This window comes from Anomaloglossus baeobatrachus (assembly GCF_048569485.1).
Source record: "Anomaloglossus baeobatrachus isolate aAnoBae1 chromosome 5 unlocalized genomic scaffold, aAnoBae1.hap1 SUPER_5_unloc_14, whole genome shotgun sequence".
NCBI classification, from domain to species: domain Eukaryota; kingdom Metazoa; phylum Chordata; class Amphibia; order Anura; family Aromobatidae; genus Anomaloglossus; species Anomaloglossus baeobatrachus.
Window position 1 is genome coordinate 744,481 of NW_027441789.1, and position 26,677 is coordinate 771,157.

General features: G+C 47.6%; 1 long non-coding RNA gene across 2 annotated transcripts; it reads left to right on the forward strand.

Annotated features, from left to right (window-relative positions):
- The first annotated feature begins 13,770 nt into the window (after nt 1-13,770).
- On the forward strand, nt 13,771-26,266 carry LOC142258851 (uncharacterized). 2 transcript variants are annotated; one of them, XR_012727891.1, is made up of 4 exons: nt 24,763-24,851; nt 25,304-25,364; nt 25,462-25,607; nt 26,169-26,266. It is a non-coding gene; the product is annotated as an uncharacterized LOC142258851 (long non-coding RNA). The 2 variants fall into 2 exon arrangements; XR_012727890.1 differs by lacking the exons at nt 24,763-24,851; nt 25,462-25,607 and adding an exon at nt 13,771-13,839.
- Nucleotides 26,267-26,677: the final 411 nt, after the last annotated feature.

Sequence of the window (26,677 nt, forward strand, 5' to 3'; positions counted from 1 at the left end):
TAGTTGTGTTGAGAGCATATACTATCATATTTTCTCTATGCGGGGTAGGTAGCGCAAACCGCACTTCAGCATGCAGGTTACTCGATTTAACGAGCGAAAAACGACCACCAGGCTTTTGATTTGGTGATAAATCAAATGCAAACAATGTGAACCCGGCCATAAATTCTTCACGATCTATCGCCAGAGCATGATGAGATTTAAAACTGCCAGAAACATGTGTCAAAGACATAAATTCGTGGATGGCTAAAGCATCATTGAAATTAGGTTGGAAAGGGCGGGCTGGAATCTGTTGGCCACCCAGGTAAACCGCTGCATGGCTTACATTGTAAGGCCCTGTGCCCACAGGGCGTTTTTACAGCGTTTTTTCTAGCGTTTTTCATTGCTTTTTTAAATCAATAAAAGCAAGGAAAAAGCATCCCAGCAAAGTCTATGAGAATCGGGACTTGCTGTGCCCACGTTGCTTCTTTTTCAGTTGCTTTTTTTCTTGCTGAAAAAAGAAGCAACATGTCAATTGTTTTAGCGTTTTTTCCTGCTTTTTTCCCCAATTGACTTCAATGGAGTCAGGGAAAAAAGCAAGAAAAAACGCATGTGTAATGCCCACGTTGCTTTATATTTTATGCGTTTGGGCGTTTTTAGGGAGAAAAGAAAGCTATGGCTATGTAGATTCCTTCATAGAAGAAAGCCACATAGCCAGCGTCAGCAGCTGTTATCTTATCTCCCATTGTTTACCGCGACACCTCTGCAGGGACCCCCGCTGACGTCACAAGGTAAAGAGTTCATCACAGCCGGGGATCTCCAGGAAATACCCCAGTAATCCTCCTGCATGAATTGTATTCACCTCCTGACATCCCCGAACTTATACAGCGAGGTGTCACGGTAAACAATGCAGGGACCGCCGCTGATGTCACAAGGTAAAGAGTTCATCCCAGCGGGGATCTCCAGGAATGCGGGGGGCGTTCCTCCGTAATCCCCCTGCATGAATTGTATTCACCTTGTGACATCCCCGAACTTCCCTGCAGCGACATGTCGCGGTAAACAATGCAGGGACCCCCGCTGACGTCACAAGGTGAATAGTTCATCCCAGCGGGGGATCTCCAGGAAAGCCCCCGGTAATTCTCCGGCATGAATTGAATTCACCTCCTGACATCACCGGACTTCCCTGCAAAGAGATGTCGCGGTAAAACACCGCAAGAATACTGAATGCCTGGTGCACAGCCTATGCCACATAAATGCAGGCAACCCCCGCTGACGTCAAGGTGAACCCCGAAAAACCCCGGTGATCCTCCTGCATGAACTGTGTTCACCTTGTGCCGTGCACCAGACATTCAGTGTTCTTGCAGTGTTTTACCAACACCACTCTACAGGGAGGTCCGGGGATGTCACAAGGTGAATACAGTTCATGTAGGAGGATCACCGGGGTTTCCTGGAGATCCGCTGCTGGGATGAACTCTTCACCTTACTCACCTCTCTGCAGTCTCCTGGGTCACGTCCCATGGGCTCCAGAACCCGCCGGTAAGCAGCTGATTACGTCCATCGGTGAAAAGCCTGCCGGCTTTTTAATAAACAGATGATGAATCAGCTGATCTTCCCTGGACGTAAACGATCGGGTGATGCTATCAGGTGATTGCATCAGCTGCTTACCAGCGGTTCCTGGAGCCCATGGGACTTTTAGACAATCAGCTGATGTGTAATCTGTTTCAGGTCCTTGAACCTGTGTCAGGTTCAAAGACCTGAATCCAATATCATCTGATCAGAAGGCAAACCGATCAGATGATGTGTCATGTCGATTTTTTTTTTTAATTCATTAAAAAAAGAACAAAAAAAACCAAACACATAACCCAAAAGGGTTAGGGGTAAAAAAAAAAGCTTAGGCTCTCGCTGCATTTTCTATTGCTAGGGTAACTTAAACAGCTACTGGCTGCTAACCCCTCCTGCTTGGTGTTACCTTCACTGGCAATGAAAAATCCAGTTAAGCCCTTTTTTCTTGAGTTTTTTTGCCAAAAAATTAAAAAAAAAATTCCATGGGCTTAGCCCAATTTTTGTGTCCAGCCAGGTACAACCAGACAGCTGGGGACTGGAAACCGCAATGCTGAGTGGCCCAAGCTTTCTGGGCCACCCGCTGTGTATTGCAGTCCGCAGCTGCCCCAGAAAATGGTGCTTTCATAGAAGCGCCATCTTTTGGCGCTGTATCCAACTCTTCCAGTGGACATGGTGCCAGGTGGCACGCTGGGTAATAAGGGGTTAATACCAGCTTTGTTTTACCAGCTGGTATTAAGCCCGAGATTCTTAATGTGAAGCCAAGTTTGACTTGGATATTAAGAATCTCCAATAAAGGGTTAAAAAAAAACACCACACAAAAAATACTTTATTAAAAATAAATACACAGACACACTTAGGGACTCCATCTTTATTACTCCCTCTCACCCCTCCTCAATCCTGGTCTTCTGTCACCGATCTAGCTCTGCTATATCAGAAAGCACGGGGGAGGAAGAACGCTTCAAATCCCCGTGCTGTCTAATCACTCAATGAGTTAGCAGAGACTGCAGGTTGGTAAGCGGTGACATCACCGCTACCACCGTTGCCATAGTAACCTAATGAGCAGGTTGCTATAGCAACGGTGATTTCCGAGCACCTGATTCCCGGCACCGCTATTCACCTGCATGAGCCGGTAAATAGCGGTGCTGGTAAACGATCTAATAGATCATCATTTTCCTGTCACTTTTATTCCAAAATGGAGATTGAAAAAAATGGGCTGAACAAGGAAATGATATCAGAACACCTTTTTTTCACATCCAACTTTAATGAGCTGAAACAAGCATTCAATAGTAACAAAAAAGCATGAAAAGAAGCATGAAAAAAAGCAGGAAAAAAAGCATGAAAGCATGAAAAAAAGCATGAAAAAAAGCAGGAAAAAAAGCATGAAAAGAAGCATGAAAAGAAGCATGAAAAAAAGCAAGAAAAAAAGCATGAAAAGAAGCAAGAAAAAAAGCATGAAAGCATGAAAAGAAGCATGAAAAAAAGCATGAAAGCATGAAAAGAAGCACAGAAAAAAGCTGCTTTTTTTGTGCTGAAAAAAAAGCACTGTGGGCACAGGGCCTAATAGTGAAAGCACAATGCGTTTTTATTGTACGACCCGTTAAAGGCTTCATTCTCTACAAAGCCCAATATAACAGTTTTTGGAATTCGTCCCAAGAAGAGGTTCTTGTGGTTTGTAATTCGCGTGCCGGCTGGAATACTGTATACTTTCATGCAGGCCCTATCAATAGCGTATTTGGCTGTCGCGGATAGTAGGTCCTGACTGTGACCTAAACGTACAGCTGGAGAGACTTGCACTCTCTTCACATAGAGAGACGCTTGTAAGATCTGCACTTTTTACGGTTCCGCATCACCAGACATCAAACAGAAAGTGTCCTTATTTCTCGACAACTTGATCTTGAGGTCAAGCCCATTCAGTATGAGCTTCGGTTGATTAAATACATCTCCAAAAATTGGCCCCAATAGATCCACAGGCTTAGAGTGCTCGGTTATACGCGCTCTTTTGACAAATCCAGCATTTAGACCATCCAAGGCCCGATCATTATGATGCCCCGCACTGTCTTTATAGAACAATCCAGAGGTAAACTGAGTCGATAGTGTTTGCGAGCTGTAATTTAAGAGTTTCAATGTACGCTCTATAGCTGTAGAGGTTATCTGACTGCGAGATGAGGCGATCTCCCAGAGTGATATCAACCTGATTAAACAATGTTGTCAGGGGGTTATTTATAAATGCAACACGCACACCATCACCGATAGCCGTATTATCTTGTTTCATGATACGGCAATTTATATACAGTAGGGTATTGTTCAGATCATAATAATATTCATCGCTTCCAGATATGAAAAATTCCAGGGGGGCATTGTCTGACAGAGCCGCAACAGGTTGTACTTCTACAAAAAGCGATTTGTCGATACTTGTTTGCGTAGGGGAAATGACAAAAATATCCAGTTCAGATTTTGTGCACTCTTCAGAAGCATCATGTACGAAAGCCATTATAGTTGATTAGAAGATGTTGTCCACAGAGCGTCTTAAGCGGGCTTTACACGCTACGATATTTCTAGCAATTGCTAGCGATATCGTATGCAAAAGCACCCGACGCCGTCGTGCATGCGATATCGTGTGATCGCTGCCGCAGCGAACATTCTCGCTACGGCAGCGTCACACGCACTTACCTGGTCGGCGGCGTCACTAAGCAGCCGGCCAATCAAAGCGGAGGGGCAGAGATGAGCGGGACGAACATCCCGCCCACCTCTTTCCTTCCTCATTGTGGGCGGGACGCAGGTAAGGTGAGGTTCCTCGCTCCTGCGGTGTCACACACAGTGATGTGTGCTGCCGCAGGAAAGAGGAACAACATCTATAAAAACCATTAACAATTTTTGGTTTTAGGACGACCTCTCCATGGTGAACGATTTTCACCACTTTGGAGGATGTTTAAGGTCACTGGTAAGTGTTACACGCTGCGATACAGTTAATGACACCAGATGTGCGTCACTAACGACGTGACCCCGACGATAAAACATTAACGATATCGTAGCGTGTAAAGCCCCCTTTATTCTTTTCTGACAGTTTTGTCTCTTGGTGGGTTTTTTATTCATTAGCATTGGGGGCTATGAATAGCGCACACATCTTTTTCTTTTTTGTTGTTTTTTAGCAACATATACTATGCCGGAGCCCTCCTGTGGGTGTGTGTTTATTCGATTCATTACAGCTGATGAGAGGGATGTGACCGCATCTTTAGCAATGTTTTTGACAGCCGTCTTCACATGAGGCTTTACTATTTCCAGTCCTCTCCTGAATAATGGTACGGCTCTTCTAAAAAGGCCTCTTAAAATTCCGTCAAGACCGGCACCATACATGTACTCATCACCGCGAAAAACCTGTAATCCATGACCCGATTGCGCTATGTAATATCTGGCATAGATGGTGGGGTCACCATATACCCTCTGAGACACCATTTTTCTGTGTCAACACCTCCGCGGTCTGAGATGCAATCGAACAATACTTTTTCCGTACTTGAATTTAACAGGGGTGCCCTGATCTGATAATATAGAGATTGTCACAGAAACAAAATGTTGTTTTCAAAGGGGTACATAATCGGGTCTTGTGTACTGAATGGTGACAATTTCACTGCTCTTACCAGCTACCTGAACAGTTCTCAGAAGTTGCACGTAGCTGTCACCTACAAGCTGATGTTGAATTATATCTGTGTACACATATAATGTATAAAATCCGTCTTTTTTTTATCTGCATACGACTTCTTCTGTTCTAGACGTGTGTAATCTACAGAGGCCTCAATAAAGGGTTGTAGGCCTAAAATACGTGATAGTTTCGGGCCTGGAGCAAATTGTATCGTTGCTGAGTCTGACATGGTAACACTTCTCTTTACCTCATCGTATCAAAGTTTAAAACCATCGGGTGCCACCTTCAAAACATCAATACACTCATTAAAGGCTCTTATGAGATCAGTAATGTTTGAATAAAATCCTGATTTCTAGGGGGGTAGCGGAGACTGAATAATGGAAATATACATTGACGAAGAAGGGGAAGGAGCAAATTTGATGACCGTGACAAATATTTGATCGATAAATTGTAGAGACTGTTATTTGATATTTTGATTTGTTGACCCTTATTTTCTTCATTCTGTACCCTTTTTTACCATTACAAGAAAAGAAATAAAAATTTGGTTTAAAAAAAAAAAAAAAAAAAATCCTGATTTCAAATAAAATTCTTTAGATATTTCACCGCGGCGTGCTATAAAGAAATTTCCGTCATTCTGCTTAAACATATACCATGTATGCGGATATTGAATCTCGGTGAGTGCAACTTCAAACGGACCAGAAAGCTGTACAGGTTTTGCCAATTTGATGGTATAATTTGATATCGTGTTTTTGGGGTACATTTTAGAAGAAGCATTACACGGTAGTGTTTATATAAAATGAGCCCTCCTCCATGATTTATACGTCCGTCAGCTGGTCTTCTGTAATCCAACTGTTAAATGTTGTTGTTAGGCCAGCCATTTCACTAGAAAATACGTTGACCTGCTAATATGTTTTTTTCTTAAAATCTTTTCAATTTTGTAGTGTGAGGTAGCACGGTCGGCTGCGCAGCAGAAGACACGGGATCCAGGCATTAAGTTTCACAGCACACGGTTTAATGTCCAAACAAAAGTCCACACCAATATACATGTGCCTCTCCAGCAGAGAACTCAGGGAGTTGTGTTCACTCCCTCACACCCGGCACACCTGCCCTTGTTCCTGTTTCCATTTAACCCTTCCTTCAGCCTGTAGGGAAACAGCATTAACCCTAGAGTGGATTTACTTTCTATCATGGAGTGAGCACAACCGGGGCGAGACATACCGGCCGTCATAGATAACCCCGGTCACAGTCTCACATACCCCCCCCTCAGTTCAAGCGTGCGGGGTTGAACTCCCGCCATCAAACACGGGCCGCGGGACAAGGCATCGGCGTTGCCCTGCAACCTACCGGCCCGGTGTTCAACCGCAAACCGGACGTTCTGCAGAGAAAGGAACCACCGGGTAACCCGGGCATTCCGTTCCTTGGCGGACCTCATCCAGACCAGTGGAGAGTGATCCGTCACCAAGCGAAACTGCCATCCCAGCAGGTAATAGCGTAGGGACTCCAAGGCCCACTTGATCGCAGGCACTCCTTCTCCACTACGCTATAATTCCGCTCGGGAGGGGTGAGCTTCCTACTTAAGAAGGTGACGGGGTGTTCCTCCCCCTGAACCACCTGAGACAACACTGCCCCCAGGCCGACCTCTGAGGCGTCAGTCTGTACTATGAACTCCTTCCGGAAATCAGGGTGTACGAGAACGGGCTGTCCGCACAGGACCCCCTTCAGGGCCCGGAAGGAGTCCTCGGCCTGCGGAGTCCAGCGCACCATGACGGACTTCTTGCCTTTGAGAAGGTCCGTCAAGGGGGCTGATAGTCCGGCAAAATCCTTTACAAACCTCCTGTAGTACCCCACGATACCCAGAAAGGCCCTAACCTGCTTCGTGGTCAGGGGTCTAGGCCACTTCTGGATCGCTTCAACCTTGTTAATTTGGGGCTTAATCACTCCTTGGCCTATCACGTAGCCCAAGTAGCGGGCTTCCGTGAGTCCCAACGCACATTTCTTGGGATTGGCTGTCAATCCGGCTGTTCGAAGCGCGTCCACCACCGCTTGTACCTGTTCCAAGTGGGTCTGCCAATCGGAGCTGTAAATAATGATGTCATCAAGGTACGCTGATGCATACGCCTGGTGGGGTTCCAGCACTAAGTCCATCAACCTCTGGAACGTGGCCGGAGCGCCATGTAACCCAAAAGGCAAGACAACATAGTGGAAGAGACCCTCCGGCGTAACAAAAGCGGTTTTCTCCTTGGCGGACTCCGTCAGTGGCACCTGCCAGTACCCCTTGGTCAGGTCGAGCGTGGTAAAATACCGCGCCTGTCCCAGCCTATCAATCAGCTCATCCACCCTGGGCATGGGGTAGAGATCGAACTTGGATATTTCGTTCAATCTCCTAAAGTCATTGCAGAACCTTAAGGAGCCATCGGGTTTTGGTATTAGGACAATCGGACTAGCCCATTCACTCCGGGATTTTTCGATGACCCCCAGGCGTAACATTGTCTTTACTTCCTCCGATATGGCTTGTCGTCGAGCCTCCGGTACCCGGTATGACTTCAGGCGTACCTTCCGGTGGGGCTCGGTGACAATATCATGTCGTATCAGACTGGTCCTACCGGGCAGCTCGGAGAAGACATCGGGGTTCTGCTGAACCAACCGTCTGGCCTCTCGCCTCTGAGTCTTGGTGAGGGCTTCTCCGATCCTTACTTCCGGTTCGTCCTCTCCGGAGGTCGCTGGAGCCGGAGGTGAACGACCCGAAGAGGAGGGAGATGGGGAAAAAACAGCCATCAGGCTTTCCCGTTCCTGCCAAGGTTTTAATAGGTTGACATGGTATATTTGTTCAGGTTTCCGCCTACCGGGCTGCAATACTTTATAGTTAACCACCCCGACTCTTTCCTTTATCTCGTAGGGGCCTTGCCACTGAGCCAGGAATTTACTCTCCGCCGTGGGGATTAATACCAACACCCGATCCCCGGGTTTAAAGGTCCGCACGGTGGCTTGTCTATTGTAGCGGCCGCTTTGCGCGGCCTGAGCCTCCTGTAAATGCTCCTTCACAATTGGCATGACCGCGCTTATGCGGTTCTGCATACCCAAAATGTGTTCAATCACACTTTTATGGGGGGTGGGCTCTTGCTCCCATGTTTCCTTTGCCAGGTCCAACAATCCCCGGGGATGTCGCCCGTATAATAATTCAAAAGGCGAAAACCCCGTGGATGCCTGTGGCACCTCACGGATGGCAAACATCAAATAGGGAAGCATCATATCCCAGTCTTTCCCGTCTTTTGAAATCACCCTTTTGAGCATGGTTTTCAGGGTTTTATTGAAACGCTCGACTAAACCGTCCGTTTGAGGATGATACACAGACGTACGCAACTGCTTGATCTGGAGTAGCCGGCATAGCTCTTTGGTCACTTTAGACATGAATGGGGTCCCCTGATCCGTAAGGATCTCCTTGGGCAACCCCACCCGGCAGAACACAGCAAACAACTCCCGAGCTATAAGCTTTGCTGCAGTATGTCTGAGAGGTATCGCCTCGGGATACCGGGTGGCATAGTCAACAATCACTAGGATGTGTTGGTGCCCTCAAGCGGACTTTACGAGGGGCCCCACCAGATCCATCCCTATCCGTTCAAAAGGGACTTCTATAATGGGTAACGGTACCAACGGACTGCGAAAATGGGTCAGGGGTGCGGTAAGCTGACACTCCGGGCAGGTTTCGCAGAACCGTTTTACCTCCCCAAAGACCCCGGGCCAATAGAACCTTTGCAATATTCGCTCCTGCATTTTCTTGACCCCTAGGTGGCCACTCATCAGGTGTTTATGAGCCAAGTCGAGGACCCGCCGACGATGCGGCTGGGGCACCACCAACTGCTCTACCCCCACGCCCCGTATTTCATCTACCCGGTAGAGTAAATCCTGCTTAAGAGCGAAATGGGGGTACCTTACCTGGGCACCGGGCAGCTGTGCCACCCCGTCAATTACTGTCACCCGACTCCGGGCATGTATTAATGTAGGGTCCTGGAGTTGGGCAGTCCCAAACGTATCCGGGGACGCCTCCAACTCCGGGATGGGTTCGACCGTCTCAGCCTCTCCTGCCAATACCTCTAGGGGCGACCTATCGGGTTCACATTCTGTCCCTATCATGGGGACCCCTACGGCAGGTGTCCTGGATTCAGGATTGTAGGGCTCAGGTCCCGGACTGACCAATATCTGAGGAGACTTAGGGGGTCCCTTCCATAAAGTCCAAAAATAGGGCAGATCCCTTCCTAGGATCACGTCATAAGGAAGAGTGTTAAGAAGTCCCACCTCATGTTGCACCTGACCGCAAGGTGCTGTGATGGTGACAATCCCCGTGGGATAGTCTCGGCGGTCCCCATGTATGCAAACCACCCCCACGGTACGTCCTGTGGCCTTTACTTTAGCCCTCAAGGTGGATCGCACAAGGGTCACTAAGCTTCCGGAATCCAACAGTCCTGTAACCGGACATCCATTCACCTGTATTTGGCACAAGTGGGGCTCCGTCTCTGGGGAGACCAGGTCAGCGGTACACACCACCTGAGCATACATTGAACCCCGCCGGGTAACCCCACAATCCATGGGCTCCGTGGTGAGTGGACACTGGGCTTCCATATGTCCCACCCGCTGGCACCGCCAACATCTAATGGGGACGGAAACCCCCTTTACGGGTTGTCGTTTAGGGTACAGAACCTTCCGGACCTCAGGAATGGCGGCCGCGGCTTCAGACGGGACGGTAGGGGACTCCTGCACCGTTGTCGGCGGTGGGTCCTTGGCCCTAGGCTTGGAGGGGCCGGACCGACGGGCGGTACGCAAAGTCTCAGTGTCCCGTATCAAGTCCTGTGTAGCCACATGTCGCTCTACCAGGGACACTAATTGGTCCAGGGTACTCGGGTCACCCTGTCCTACCCACCGTTGAACGGTGACGGGTAAAGTGCGCACAAAACGATCCACTACTACCCTTTCCACCATCTGCGCCGGGCTCAGAGTGTCAGGCTGCAACCACTTTTTTACAAGATGCAACAAGTCATAGGCCTGGGAGCGTACGGGTTTGGCTTCCTCATAGAACCACTGATTTACCCGCTGAGCCCGTACATAGGTATTCACCCCCAACCGTGCCAGTATTTCGGCTTTTAGGGTCACATAGTCAATGGCGTCCTCGGTACAGAGGTCCAGGTACGCTTTTTGGGGTTCCCCCGTCAGATAGGGCGACAATACCTCAGCCCACTGGGGGGTCGGCAGCTTTTCCCGCTCGGCCACCCGCTCAAACACCGCCAGGAACGCTTCCACATCATCCCCCGGGGTCATCTTTTGCAACGCTTGTCTCACCGCTTTCCGGACGCTGCCGTCATCACCCGGTCCCGGGGTTGTTGCTGCCGGTCCAGCACGGATCGACTTGGCCAGGAGAACCATCTGTTCTTGATGTCTTTGTTCCTGCAATTGTAAGGCTTGCTGCTGACGTGCATTGGCCTGAACCAGCTGTTCTTGGTGTCTTTGGTCCTGCGATTTCAAGGATTGGAGCAGGTGTGCATTGGTCTGTTGCTGCTGTGCATTAGCCTGAGCCAAATGCTTTAGTATGTCCTCCATGGCGTCGCTGGGTTTGGGCCGTAGTATAGCCGCTTGAATCCAGGACATGTGCTACCGGGTCACCAGAAAAGGAAGCTACACCTCACCGGCTGGGATGCCCGCATTCTCCACCATATGTGAGGTAGCACGGTCGGCTGCGCAGCAGAAGACACGGGATCCAGGCATTAAGTTTCACAGCACACGGTTTAATGTCCAAACAAAAGTCCACACCAATATACATGTGCCTCTCCAGCAGAGAACTCAGGGAGTTGTGTTCACTCCCTCACACCCGGCACACCTGCCCTTGTTCCTGTTTCCATTTAACCCTTCCTTCAGCCTGTAGGGAAACAGCATTAACCCTAGAGTGGATTTACTTTCTATCATGGAGTGAGCACAACCGGGGCGAGACATACCGGCCGTCATAGATAACCCCGGTCACAGTCTCACAGTAGATGTGATGCTCATCCAAAAGTATTTTTTTATTTCTTCTTTATAAAATGAACCACTGATTTCTTCTCCGTTTAAATCAGCAATTTTATAGAGGGTTTTTTTAAATTTGGTGTTGATGGCCGTAATATTTCATCCGTGTACGTTTGTTCATACCCCTTAATGAAGATACCTTTATATCATGACACTCTCACATGACCACCGATTTTTAAAGACGGTTTAATAGGCTTAGCACTGACACTAGAAGCGTAAATATTTTTCCAGATTTGTACAAGTAAAATATATCTTTGTACCGTGTTAGCAAGTAGGGATAAAAAAATTGTTTAAAAGAACTGAGAGTCCTCAGTGGTTGATACCTTTTAATGGCTAACTGAAAAGATGGTAATAATTGCAAGCTTTCGAGACTACTCAGGTCTCTTCATCAGGCATGGTATAACACAAAATCTGAAGAGTCACATATTTATACACAACAGGACTGTCCTGTTGTGTATAAATATGTGACTCTTCAGATTTTCTGTTATACCATGCCTGATGAAGAGACCTGAGTAGTCTCGAAAGCTTGCAATTATTACCATCTTTCCAGATTTGTAGTGAGTTACGCTTTGTCACATCAACAGGTCTACATCGAATTGCAGTATGATAGCTATGATTATAGCTATACACCAGATCAGGTAAAATTTCAATGTACCGAAGGCCCGCTTCACACGTCAGTGAAAAACACTGATGTTCTTCACTGACGTGTAAAACACGCACATGTTCCTCCATGTTCCGTGATTCACGGCACACGTGGGTTGTACATGTGCAATCCGTGATTGCATATGGACATTACTCAACTGCCTTCGCTCCTGCTGTCCATGGTGCTGAACTCATCGTCTCTCCAGCGTCCGCCCACCAATCTCAGCAGCTACTTCCTGGTCAGCTATTTCTGCTCTCATGAATATTCATGAGCCAGGCAGGAGCTGCCGAGAGCGGAGGCTGCACAGCGAATCACAGGCAAGGTAAGTTGAAAATATTTAATATGTCCATGATTTTCTGGTACGTGTTTCACGGATCACACACGGATCACACCATAGTGTGGTTCGTGGGTCATCGGTGATACCAGAAAAAAACGGACAGAATCACGGCTACGGGTGTACGCTGCACGGAGACACATTCAGTGAAAAATCACTGATGTGTGAGCAGACCCCTTGATTATAATGGGTCTGCGTATGTCAGTGATTCTGGTACGTATAAAAAAAAAAGCACATACGTACCAGAATCACTGACGTGTGAAGGGGGCCTAAAAGTGTTATCTTTCGTGAGATAGCGCCACATTTGTGTTTTTAATGTACGATTAAATCGCTCTACCAAGGCTGCTTTTACAATATTGCTTGTAAAAAATTGATGAATTTTATATATTTTACATACACGTTTCAGGGCGTTATTCATAAATTCTTTGCCACGATCCATCTGTAATTTCTTTGGTATGCGTTGATCATTTTCAAATATTATTTCGAGGGATCTTGCAACAGTTGTTCCTTTCTTGTTTGGTAAGGCCACGCAAATTTTGATAAGATATCTATAACTGTAAGAATATATCTTATACCATCATTTTCATGGGAATAATCAATCATGCTGACAAAGTCAGCCTGCCACTGTGTATCAATATCTCTCACAATAACCTTATTTGTTAAAAATCTTTTTCTCACTGGTTTGTGTAAAGTATATGCATGTTGATTATTCAGCCAATTAAGCACCTCTGTCTTTTTAATACGTTGATTGCGTGCTACACGGAATAGATTTTCAGCACCGCCACAGGAACCAACATTTTTAGGGTCGAAATACTGTTTTTGTAATATTTTTTTCACAACGCCGAGACCCCATGACTGAATAAATAAGTTATGTGATGCGAATCAAGACCTGAATGTCTCTATCAGAAATTCAGCAGTATAAATGATATTAAAAGTGTGTTCTAATATAAATATTCCTTGAAAAATATATTTTCTTTTATTGACTTTAATATTTTATTAACTTTGATATCTCATTATTGCTCTTTGTTAGCATTTCATTACCATTTTATATCTTTTTATAGACTACCAATATCTTTTTATTAAGTTTGGATAGTGTGAGCTAGCGTAATTGGGCGTTACAGAGGTGGCATGGGCTGTTCGTATGGGCTTATATAGAGGTGTGTGCTCTGCTGGAAGGTGTATATACAGTATATATACAGCCTTAGGCTATGTGCCCACGAGGGAAAGTGTCCTGTGGTTATATCCGCAGGAGATTCCACAGGAGCTCCCAGAAAACCGCAGCACAACTTTGTCTGTTTCAATGCTGCAGTTTATTTGCGGAATGTCGTGCGGATATCCTGCGGGCATTCTGCATTGAGGATACAGTACCATGACTTCAGCACTGCATCCTCAATGCAGAACAAGTGCTGCAGTGATCGGGGGAGTTCATACTTACCTCCATCACACAGCACTTCTCTCCGTCATCTGTCAGCGTCTCTACACTGTGCAGGAGAAGGTGGGTGGGCCTGAACTAGCTCTGGCTGTCACATGACCGGAGCTCGTGCAGGCCCCGCCCACCTCCTCCTTCCTGCTCATGGATCCACCGCGCTCCAGCCTCCTGTGCACCGAGGGAAAGCCGGGTGTCTGCTATCAAGGCATGTAAGTATGGGACCATCTGCAGGTAAATCCGCAGGAATAATTGACATGCTGTTATGTGCGGCTGCGGGATATCCGCAACATATTCCGCAGTCGCACATTCCGTAACGTGGACACAGACACTCCCCATGTCCCATAGGATAAGATGGAGAGTGTCTGTACATGCTAAAACCTGCGGATTTATCTGGAAAATCCAGATAAAGCCACAGGTTTTCCGTGGCAAAATCCGCAGAATCAAGCTCCCGTGGGCACATGGCCTTAAAGTAGCACTAGCCAAACTACCTTGCAGAAGAACACTAGCTGACAAGACAAAGGTGAAACCATCAGGCCTAAAAGTGAGTATTAACTTATTTAACTTTTAGCGCCTAATATTGTAACCATTTGTCCTTATTAAGTCTATATAGTTGCAGCATTAATTCCAGCGATGTTTAATGTAACAGTCAGGGCCGTATTTGCCACTAGGCACCCGTGGTCCCGTGCCTAGGGCGGCACGTTGCGGGGGGCGGCACTTTCTGGCAGCAAAAAAAAAAAAAATATATATATAAATTTTTTTTTTTTTTTTTTTTTTTTTTACATCCCCGCCCCCCGTCCCTCCCTCCGTTACACTCGGCTGTGTTCCGGTGGGGGGGGGAAGGGGGGGTTGGGAGGGAGGACAGGCGCACTTCTGCTGTCTATTTAAATACATGGCGGGCGCCAGGCATAGTGAGCTGACTAACCCCGGAAGTTCCATGGCCTGCACTTCCGGGGTCAGAGGCGCGCGGGCGCGACAGTCAGCTCACTGCCCCGTGCTGCAGCGTCCAATGCTGCAGATGACACACGCCGCGGAGGAGGACGCGTCTGCAGCTGGAGCAAGCCAGGAGAGGAGCCAGCCAGAGCAGGGCGGCGAGCACAGGAGCAGGTAAGGCAGAGGCAGAGCCTAGAATGTATGGGCTCCTTACAGGTTAGTTGATGATCGTTGCAAATTGCGATGCCTCTTTTTGTCCACTGTAATCATGCAAGGGGAGGCTGGGGGGAGAGAGGCTGAGGCTGGGGGAGGCTGGGAAGAGAGAGAGGCTGGGGGGAGGCTGGGAAGAGAGGGAGGCTGGGAAGAGAGAGGCTGAGGGGAGGCTGGGAAGAGAGAGAGGCTGAGGCTGGGAAGAGAGAGAGACTGGGGGGAGGCTGGGAAGAGAGAGGCTGAGACTGGGGGGAGGCTGGGAAGAGAGAGGCTGAGGCTGGGGGGAGGCTGGGAAGAGAGAGAGGCTGAGGCTGGGGGGAGGCTGGGAAGAGAGAGAGGCTGGGAAGAGAAAGAAGCTGAGGCTGGGGGGAGTCTGGGAAGAGAGGGAGGCTGAGGCTGGGGGGAGAGAGGCTGAGGCTGGGGGGAGGCTGGGGGGAGAGAGAGGCTAAGGCTGGCGGGAGAGAGAGGCTAAGGCTGGGGGGAGAGAGAGGCTGAGGCTGGGGGGAGAGAGAGGCTGAAGGTGGGGGGGAGGCTGGGAGAAGAGAGGCTGATTCTGGGGGAGGCTGGGAGGGGGAGGCTGATGCTGAGGGAGGCTGATGCTGAGGGAGGCTGATGCTGGGGGAGGCTGGGAGGGGGAGGGGGAGGCTTGGAGGAGGGAAGCTGATGCTGAGGGAGACTTGGAGGAGGGAGGCTGAGGGAGGAGGGAGGCTGAGGCTGGGGGAGGAGGGAGGCTGGGGGAGGAGGGAGGCTGAGGCTGGGGGAGGAGGGAGACTGAGGCTGGGGGAGGAGGGAGGCTGATGCTGAGGGAGGCTGGGAGGAGGGAGGCTGATGCTGGGGGAGGCTGGGAGGAGGGAGGCTGATGCTGAGGGAGGAGGGAGGCTGATGCTGGGGGAGGCTGGGAGGAGAGAGGCTGATGCTGGGGGAGGCTGGGAGGGTGAGGCTTGGAGGAGGGAAGCTGATGCTGAGGGAGGCTTGGAGGAGGGAGGCTGATGCTGAGGGAGGCTGATGCTGGGGGAGGCTGGGTGGAGGAAGGCTGATGCTGGGGGAGGCTGGGAGGAGGGAGGCTGATGCTGGGGGAGGCTGGGAGGAGGGAGGCTGATGCTGGGAGGAGGGAGGCTGAGGCTGGGGGAGGCTGGGAGGAGAGAGGCTGAGGCTGGGGGAGGCTGGGAGGAGAGAGGCTGATGCTGGGGGAGGCTGGGAGGGGGAAGGTGAGGCTTGGAGGAGGGAGGCTGATGCTGAGGGAGGCTGGGAGGAGGGAGGCTGATGCTTGGGGAGGCTGGGAGGGGGAGGGGGAGGCTTGGAGGAGGGAGGCTGATGCTGAGGGAGGCTGATGCTGAGGGAGGCTGATGCTGGGGGAGGCTGGGAGAAGGGAGGCTGATGCTGGGGGAGGCTGGGAGGAGGGAGGCTGATGCTGGGGGAGGCTGGGAGGAGGGAGGCTGATGCTGGGGGAGGCTGGGAGGAGGGAGGCTGATGCTGGGGGAGGCTGGGAGGAGGGAGGCTGATGCTGTGGGAGGCTGGGAGGAGAGAGGCTGATGCTGTGGGAGGCTGGGAGGAGAGAGGCTGATGCTGTGGGAGGCTGGGAGGAGAGAGGCTGATGCTGGGGGAGGCTGGGAGGAGAGAGGCTGATGCTGGGGGAGGCTGATGCTGGGGGAGGCTGGGAAAAGGGAGGCTGATGCTGGGGGAGGCTGGGAGAAGGGAGGCTGATGCTGGGGGAGGCTGGGAGAAGGGAGGCTGATGCTGGGGGAGGCTGGGAAAAGGGAGGCTGATACTGGGGGAGGCTGGGAGGAGGGAGGCTGATGCTGGGGGAGGCTGGGAGGAGGGAGGCTGATGCTGGGGGAGGCTGGGAGGAGGGAGGCTGGGAGGAGGGAGGCTGATGCTGCGGGAGGCTGGGAGGAGGGAGGCTGATGCTGTGGGAGGCTGGGAGGGGGAGGCTTGGAGGAGGGAGGCTGATGCTCAGGGAGGCTGGGAGGCTGATGCTGGGGGAGGCTTGGAGGAGGGGGGCTGGGAGGAGGGAGGCTGATGCTGGGAGCAGGGAGGCTGATGCTGGGGGAGGCTGGGAGGAGAGAGGCTGATGCTAGAGGAGACTCATGCTGGGGGAGGCTGGGAGGAGAGAGGCTGATGCTGGAGGAGGCTCATGCTGGGGGAGGCTGGGAGGAGAGAGGCTGATGCTGGAGGAGGCTCATGCTGGGGGAGGCTGGGAGGAGAGAGGCTGATGCCAGAGGAGGCTGATGCTGAGGGAGGCTGGGGGGAGAGAGGCTGATGCTGGGGGAGGCTGGGGGAGAGAGGCTGATGCTGGGGGAGAGGCTGCTGCTGGAGGCGGGGGGAGAGAGGCTGCTGCTGGGGGAATGGGAGAGAGGGGCCAATGCTAGAGACAGAGGACAAGGGTTGAGGGATAGTGCAATGACAATATCGATGGGGGGGGAGTGTAAGGACTCAGAATAAGAGGGGGGCAGCATTGTGAGCTCATTATGGAGAAGGGGCAGCATGTGTGGGCTCAGTATGGAGTGGAACAATGTAGGGGGAGTCAATATCAAGAGTGGGGTAGTGTGTGTGTGTGGGTCTCAGCATAAGCGCTAGTGTGGTGGTCTTAGTATGATGAATGGGGCAGCATGGAGGTGTCATTATGGAAAAGAGGAAGGCAGCATTAGGAGCTCATGGAGAGGGGAAGCATGCACGGGACACTGTGAGGAGGGGGCAGCATGCACGGGACACTGTGAGGAGGGGGCAGCATGCACGGGACACTGTGAGGAGGGGGCAGCATGCATGGGACACTGTGAGGAGGGGGCAGCATGCATGGGACACTGTGAGGAGGGGGCAGCATGCATGGGACATTTTGAGGAGGGGGCAGCATGCATGGGACACTGTGAGGACGGGGCAGCATGCATGGGACACTGTGAGGAGGGGGCAGTATGCATGGGACACTGTGAGGAGGGGGCAGCATGCATGGGACACTGTGAGGAGGGGGCAGCATGCATGGGACACTGTGAGGAGGGGGCAGCATGCATGGGACACTGTGATGAGGGGGCAGCATGCATGGGACACTGTGAGGATGGGGCAGCATGCATGGGACATTGTGAGGAGGGGGCAGGATGCATGGGACATTGTGAGGAGGGGGCAGCATGCATGGGACATTGTGAGGAGGGGGCAGCATGCATGGGACATTGTGAGGAGGGGGCAGCATGCATGGGACATTGTGAGGAGGGAGCAGCATGCATGGGACATTGTGAGGAGGGGGCAGCATGCATGGGACATTGTGAGGAGGGGGCAGCATGCATGGGACATTGTGAGGAGGGGGCAGCATGCATGGGACACTGTGAGGAGGGGGCAGCATGCATGGGACACTGTGAGGAGGGGGCAGCATGCATGGGACACTGTGAGGAGGAGGCAGCATGCATGGGACACTGTGATGAGGGGGCAGCATGCATGGGACACTGTGAGGATGGGGCAGCATGCATGGGACATTGTGAGGAGGGGGCAGCATGCATGGGACATTGTGAGGAGGGGGCAGCATGCATGGGACATTGTGAGGAGGGGGCAGCATGCATGGGACATTGTGAGGAGGGGGCAGCATGCATGGGACATTGTGAGGAGGGGGCAGCATGCATGGGACATTATGAGGAGGGGGCAGCATGCATGGGACACTGTGAGGAGGGGGCAGCATGCATGGGACACTGTGAGGAGGGGGCAGCATGCATGGGACACTGTGAGGAGGGGGCAGCATGCATGGGACACTGTGAGGAGGGGGCAGCATGCATGGGACACTGTGAGGATGGGGCAGCATGCATGGGACATTGTGAGGAGGGGGCAGCATGCATGGGACATTGTGAGGAGGGGGCAGCATGCATGGGACATTGTGAGGAGGGGGCAGCATGCATGGGACACTGTGAGGAGGGGGCAGCATGCATGGGACATTGTGAGGAGGGGGCAGCATGCATGGGACATTGTGAGGAGGGGGCAGCATGCATGGGACACTGTGAGGAGGGGGCAGCATGCATGGGACACTGTGAGGAGGGGGCAGCATGCATGGGACATTGTGAGGAGGGGGCAGCATGATGTGAGGACAATGTACAGATCATATTTCATAATTGAGGAAGGTGTGGTGGGTATAATTTATAAGGGAGGGCAATGTGTAGTTTATTAGGGGCAGTGTGACAGTCACAGTATATAAGTGGGGACGGTGTGGTGGAAATATTTTATACCCATGCTATGTTTTGATGTGCCCGTGGTGATCCCCATTGGGGGGGGGGTTAGTGCCCTTCGTTTCTCATTGATACTTTTTAGGCTATGTGCGCACGTTGCGCAAATACATGCAGTTACGCTGCGCTTTGTAGCGCAGCGTAACTGCATGCGTCCTGCGTCCCCTGCACAGTCTATGGAGATTGTGCAGGGGCCGTGCGCACATGGCGCTTTAGAGTGCAGCGCTTCGGCTACTGCCGAAGCGCTGCGTAAAAAGAAGTGACATGTCACTTCTTTCCTGCGCTTTTCCGGCAGCTCCTGCTCTGTCTATGGCAGGAGCTGCAGGCAGAGCGCATGGAATCGGCGCTCACTACGGACATTTTCTGCAGCGATTAGAAGCGCACATGTGCTCTTCAGATCGCTGCAGAAATTTCTGCAGTGAACTGTACGCAACGTGCGCACATAGCCTTAAAGTGTTTTACAGAGTAGATCTGCCTTAAACAGATGTCGTGTGCGAAAACTCAGTTTTACGTTGTCAATAAGGGGCGCGACCACTTAAAGTGCCTAGGGCAGCATGAAGGCAAAATACAGCCCTGGTAACAGTATTTATATTTCCTGTTCTCCCACTATTTTGTAAAGATTGTTGTCTTGATTTTTATATTTTAACATGTGTGTCATTGTATGTTTTTATCCACTCCAGTCTTCCCTTTTTCTTTTCTCTCTGCTGGATATCCTACAACTATTTTGTTGGGAGTTGCCCTGAGTAACTAACACATGTGTGTCTGATTGTAGGAAGCGGAGAGTTTGGACAAAGGGAAGCTGAATGCATTTGCTACCAGAACATGAGTAAGACATAACGTCGAAACGCGTTGTTCTGTTGGTCATCCGACTTATGCCTCTTCTTGCTGGACTTTTTATGATTAATTTACTCAAATAAAATGCACTTTTAATTCTCCCTCCTGGCGCTGGATATACTCCTTTTTTCTCTTCCATATTGATTGGTTGCCAAACCATTTCCTTGCGCAGGCGTTGGATTATGTCAGCAAGGCAGCACGGTGAGCTGGACTTTCTTTTTCTATTGACTCAAATCGGCTTTTCTCCGGTGCTCCCGACTGCAGTATAATTTACCATAGGATTGGTTTCTACTTCTTTTTGGCATGTCGGAACCGAATGTGGATTTCCCTATGGATAAGGATGATTACTCGCAAAGACTTTCGAAGGTGGCACAAATATTTAATATGGCTGGAAACATGACGGAGAATTTACCTGCTTCAGAACAGGATTCATTTCAAGAACATATCTTGGACTTAGAACGTAATTTGGTGAAAGAGCTCAAGACCTGGTGGGATTCAACCTCATTAAAGACTTGCATCGATAAAGGTATGATACCCAGAGGTTTACGATTAAAGAAATTTCCCACCAGTAAATATAATACTGAAGTTATTACAAGCTGGAACACCATTCTGAGTGATTGTTCCATTAAACTGATGCACTTAATTATTAAACAGGAGGAATTGGAACTTGTTCAAATTAAATCCAATATTGTGAACATTCAGGACTCCCTCAAAAAATTCAATCGGTTGGATGATTTTAAAAAATCCTATGACAAAATTAAATCCAAATTGTCTAAATTGGAGGGCAACATCATGGATATCAAAAAGAAAAAATTTATGAGGGACTCCAATGACTATGCCAAGAATGAGGTTTATACTTGGAACTACAAACCGAGATCTATTATAAGAAGGAGACGTCAATCTACCTTTAATAGAGTCAACTTTGATAATTCTGACTCTACTGGGGATGTATCCCTAGCCTCCACTTCTGATGGAGCTACAGATCTATCCTACACCTCACTAGATGCATCAGGTATCACCACTCGTTCTAAACAGTACAAGTCCAACTATCCAACACAAGTCCCCTATAAGAACAAGTCAAAAAACGGACAAGACGAGCGGGCAGGAAACATCAGAATTTATTCTGCCCACAATCAAAATCGGAGATATTAACTATTCCTGTCTGGAATCTGTCCAGCTATGTCCTGTCTGGAGAACAGATATCATTGCTGAGTAAGGGGCTGGGATTTGCTCCCAATATCAACTTTAACATTTTCCAGACTATATTGGACTTAAATAAATTTGCTCGTAATGTTACGCTTAAATGCCTTTTTTTGATGCTAACAAAGAGAATTCTTCACTACAGGACAATATTGAGACAGACATCTCTTAAGGTGGTGTCACACACAGCGACAACGACGTTGCTGCTACGTCACCATTTTCTGTGACGTTGCAGCGACGTCCCGTCGCTGTCGCTGTGTGTGACATCCAGCAACGAGCTGGCCCCTGCTGTGAGGTCGCCGCTCGTTGCTGAATGTCCAGCTTCATTTTTTGGTCGTCGCTCTCCCGCTGTGACGCACAGATCGCTGTGTGTGACAGCGAGAGAGCGACGAAATGAAGCGAGCAGGGAGCAGGAGCCGGCATCTGGCAGCTGCGGTAAGCTGTAACCAAGGTAAACATCGAGTAACCAAGGTGGTTACCCGATATTTACCTTCGTTACCAGCCTCCGCCGCTCTCACGCTGCCAGCGCCGGCTCCTGCTCTCTGCACATGTAGCTGCAGTACACATCGTGTAATTAACCCGATGTGTACTGTAGCTAGGAGAGCAGGGAGCCAGCGCTCAGTGTGCGCGGCTCCCTGCTCTCTGCACATGTTGCAGAACAGCGACGCGTGTCGTTATGATCGCTGCTTCGGCTGCTGTGTTTGACAGCTAAGCAGCGATCATAACAGCGACTTACAAGGTCGCTGCTAGGTCACAGAAAATGGTGACGTAACTGAGACGTCGTTGTCGCTGTCGTTTAGTGTGACCCCAGCTTTACAGTAAGGACTATCTCTTATTCCGGGAACAAAAAGCATTTATGGATCTGAGACTCCTTTCTATTAACCCTGATATCACACCAACGAATTCTATGAGTTCCATTCACCCTGTGCTCTCCAATCGGGAATATTATCCGGTTCAGTCACGACCGGCTATATTGGATATATTTCAGGAGCTTGTTGTAACTGAACTGGTAGAATTGAAAGAGACAATGGTTCCCCCTAAAGATAATCTGACCCATAAGGAAAGATTGGCCTTGAATGAAATAAAAAATAACTCTGATCTCACAATTAGGGAGGCAGATAAAGGGGGGGCCATTGTCTTAATGAATTCTGGTCTGTATAAGAAATTGATCTTACAGGATTTACAGGATGTGGATACATATATTGAATTAGATAGAGATCCCACCAGACACTTTAATAATTTATTGTTGAAAAATTTGGAAGAAGGTGTGTGTGTGGGAGCTATCAATGATAAAACGAAGGATTTCTTATTCAATAAGAATCCCGTTATACCAATTTACCACTGTCTTCCGAAAGTCCACAACAAATGTATTCCCCCCTCCTCTACGCCCAATAGTTTCAGGCATTAGTTCACTGGGGGAAAACTTGGGGGGATGGATTGATCCGTTTCTACAACCTCTGATTTTGGAGATACCGGGTTTCATTAGGGACACCAAGGAAGTGGTAAAAGCTTTAGATTGTTACAATTGGAAACCCTTCTATAGTTGGCTCTCCTGTGATGTGGTATCTTTATACCCATCTATACCTCACAATGTGGCACTACGTTGCTTATCCCAGCACTTACATAAATTTAGTGATTATGACATCTGCTTAAAGGATTTTTTGATCTCATCAATTGATTTTTTGTTAAAACATAATTATTTTTCCTTTGATAAAAAGTTTTATATATAGTGCAGAGGAGTCTGCATGGGGGCTCGCTTCTCCCCCTCGCTTGCAAATATTGTCATGGCGAGGTGGGAGAAAGATTTCCTCTATGCTGACAATAATTCATTTTCAAAATATTTGCAATGGTATGGCAGATATCTAGATGATCTGCTTATGATCTGGTCAGGTCCTCAGGACATTATACAGCAATTTGTCTCATATATGAATAATAATGACTTTAATCTAAAGTTTACGTTCCATAATCATCCAAAGATTATGAATTTTTTAGACATCACATTATCCATAAATTCTTTGGATTTAGTCACAATCACGCCATACCGCAAACCTACAGCTACAAGTTCTATATTAACGGCAGATTCCTGCCATAGTCTGCATACCAAAAATAATATCCCAGTAGGAGAGCTTATCCGTACAAAATGCAACTGTTCCCAGTCTAGTGACTACATTAGGGAAGAAAGTCAGATCTGTGATAGATTATCTAACAGAGGGTATCGCCCCTGGGTTTTAAATAGAGCTAAACAAATAGTGGGTGAAATTAATAGGAAAGACCTACTGTATAAGAATAAACTATCTTATAAAAAGAGAACCAACAACAATATTGTTTTTTCCACCAATTACAGTAACCAATATGCTGCCATCACACATATCGTGAAAAAATATTTACCGATATTGAATGATGATCCAGTATTGAAACAAGTGATACAGGGCAATGTTGTTTGTGTCGCAAAACGAGCCCCAACACTTAAGAATATACTTTCACCAAGTTTATTTGTGAGTGATGATGGGCACACCGAGAGATCCTCCTGGATCACTTTGAAGGGATTTTATAAATGTGGTGCAACCAGGTGCAAAACTTGTAATTTTGCACAAAAAGGAAAAACTTTCCACTCTATTGTGAATCAAAAAACATTTTCTATAGGCTCTTTAATCAATTGCAACTCTACCTTTGTTGTATATCTGATCACGTGTAGTATATGCAAGGTACAATATACTGGTTGCACGACGGGTCCCCTTAAGGTTAGGATCAGGAGGCATCTCTCAGATGTCACTAAACAAAATGCGATCGCAATTTCTGCAGTATCAAAACACTTTGCATCTGTTCACAGGGGTGATGTTAGCGGCTTTCAATTTATGGGTGTAGATCAGGTTCATAGACCAGTCCGGGGTGGAGATCACAGAAGGAAACTCCTCAACAGGGAATCCTTCTGGATCTTCACCCTGGGCACCAGACACCCTAATGGCCTAAATCATCGTCAGGATTTAATTCTACAATATTAACCATGCGGGTATTTTTTGAATTGAATTTTTTCAAATAATTCCTTTTTAGTCCGTATGGTTTCCTGATGGTCCCGTTATTTAATTAATGCATAGGATGATTGTCCTCACACAATGGAATTGTAGATGTATTTATGTTTCCAGAGGTTATAGATTTATCTATTCAGGATCATTTTTATAACAAATTTTTATTCTATGTGATTCATATGCATTTGACTTGTGTTCTGTCTCTGACTTATATTTATGGAGAACTTTATAATGACATTTATACATGTTATTCTATTTAATCTTAATTCTTGGATTGTACTATTGACATGTTCTCTATTGATTTAATATTTATATGTCTATTGCCTAAATATAAAATGGCTATTTATTATATGTCCTATGTGTAGAATTAAGGAGTACATATACATCCTGTTCTCCCACTATTTTGTAAAGATTGTTGTCTTGATTTTTATATTTTAACATGTGTGTCATTGTATGTTTTTATCCACTCCAGTCTTCCCTTTTTCTTTCCTCTCTGCTGGATATCCTACAACTATTTTGTTGGGAGTTGCCCTGAGTAACTAACACATGTGTCTGATTGTAGGAAGCGGAGAGTTTGGACAAAGGGAAGCTGAATGCATTTGCTACCAGAACATGAGTAAGACATAACGTCGAAACGCGTTGTTCTGTTGGTCATCCGACTTATGCCTCTTCTTGCTGGACTTTTTATGATTAGTTTACTCAAATAAAATGCACTTTTAATTCTCCCTCCTGGCGCTGGATATACTCCTTTTTTCTCTTCCATATTGATTGGTTGCCAAACCATTTCCTTGCGCAGGCGTTGGATTATTTCAGCAAGGCAGCACGGTGAGCTGGACTTTCTTTTTCTATATTATTTATATTTATAACAGTAGTAGTTGTAATTCGTAGCACGTAAAATGTAGTTTATTTATAATTTAGTCATATATTCAATATATTAGTTAATAATTGTTCTCATTTAATTTGCACAATTGTTTATACTGTCTGAGGGTGTTTGTGTTCTCCTACATTATTTAATTATCATCCCATAGTATGGTTTCTAGTGATTTGATGTTTGGTGTGTTTAACATTACACTAGTTATGTAATTGGCAATAATTTAGATGATGTAGAACAACATTTGGATCTATTTAATCTATCCAACTGTCTAATATATTGCATAGGTACAACGTCAACATTATAGATATATAATGTTTATTATATAGCATATAAAGTCTATTTGTCCTTTGGTATAGATTTGCATGAAATACTATGGAAAATTCACACAGGCTTAATATTTTAGATGGAAGTTCAATATTTTATGGATCAATTTGATGATAGCCTTCCCAATGCCCAACAATTTGGTATGTATTATTCTGAATAGAACTGTAAATGTTACATCATCCTGGTTGAAAAATTGCATAGTATACTACTTTTATATGTATCTCTTTCTTGTTTAAGATGACACTTTATGGACTGCAGTGTTTCCGATGTATTTTTACGTGCTATGAGTGATGATGTTGGTGCTGATGCGGGTGCAGCGGTGGTAACTGATGCTAATACTAGTCTGTGAGCAAGCGGGACTAATTTACAGCAGACTATGTGCGGTAAGCTGCATATATAGCTATATATTTATATATGTGTGGTGGAGTAAATACTAATTCATTATGTATCTGTCGGGTTTGCATTGAATATTATTTTTATATTATTTCTTTCTTTCTTAAGTTGACTTTATGGATTTTGATCTTGACCCTATGTTATTAAGCGCTATGGAGTGTGATGCTAGCAACATGACTGTGGCAGGGGCACGGACTGGTGCTAATTCTAGTGCTGCTACAAGCAATATTAATTTACTACAGGCTATCGCCGGTAAGTTGTATGTATGTATGCATGTATGTGTGTGTGTGTGTGTGTGTGTATATATATAATATATACATACATACATACATACATACATACATACATACATACATACTAAATTTTATACAGATGTTTTGCATCCGGACTACGGGACTGGCACCCATCAGACTCCTACACCAGCTAAAAAATGTGGCACGCCACTACACCTGATCCCGGCGAATAGAAAATGTAATGAGTACTCAGTAATGGTCGTGGGCAAAAGAAATGAATTTTTGCCACAGACTAATGGTTATATATTTTATTCATAGACCATAAACTGATGTGGAAGAAAAGCTTATTTTCAAAAGAAAATGCACCCACCTCCCCTAGGAAAGCAAGTATTCCCACAACAGCAGCCGCTGCTGCAACAACTAATATGGTGACATCAACTATCACTTCACCGACTCACAGCTGTAAGTATGTATTTAGATATTTGTATACAGTCTTTATACATGCAATCTTCACATTGTTTCACATGTTTCTGACACAACTATAACTCTCTTTTCTTTTAGCTACACACGCTGTCCAGAAAAAAACAGCTAGTGCGGTTCTACAACCACTAGCGGAGCATGATGCTAACAGTACTACAGTGCGAGTCGAAGTACACGCGACTAACAGGAGTGTGTGAACACATCCTCTATCACCGCTTTGTGTGGAAGGACAAGAAGGAAGCGCTGTGCCAGCCAAACATCGTGAAAAGACATGTCCAATACCGATGCCCCGTAAATTCGAGCAACGCTTAATCAAGACCGCAACAACACCATTACCCACAATAACA